Consider the following 472-nt stretch of genomic DNA (forward strand, 5'->3'; position numbering starts at 1 on the left):
AGAGAAGAGAAGAGAAGAGAAGAGAAGAGAAGAGAAGAGAAGAGAAGAGAAGAGAAGAGAAGAGAAGAGAAGAGAAGAGAAGAGAAGAATTAAAAAAAAAATAAGAAGAAATAATTTAAAAATAAAAAATAAAAAAAAAAGAAAATAAAAAAGAGGGAGGGGAAGGCTTTTTCCCCAGCCAAAGTACTTTTTCTCGCTAGAGGGAGCAGCCCTAGCAGACTTGTGGCTGGAGCCCTGATGCTATGGTGCTTTCCGTCTGATGAGCTTTGGCCGTCACGACTCTCCTATCGAACCCCTCCATAAATACCGCCAAGGAATCACAGGCTCCCAGCAGGATGCGCCCTTCACCGTTTACAGATAATTAATTCAAGAAAAGCCCAAATGCAGAGAGTGTTTCTGACAGGATGTTTCCCGTCACACCAAAGAGGGGGTGGATGGCTCCCACGGTGTCTGGCGCGCACAGCTGTCAGCT

Source organism: Parus major, chromosome 3 (genome assembly GCF_001522545.3).
Source record: "Parus major isolate Abel chromosome 3, Parus_major1.1, whole genome shotgun sequence".
In the NCBI taxonomy this organism is placed as follows: domain Eukaryota; kingdom Metazoa; phylum Chordata; class Aves; order Passeriformes; family Paridae; genus Parus; species Parus major.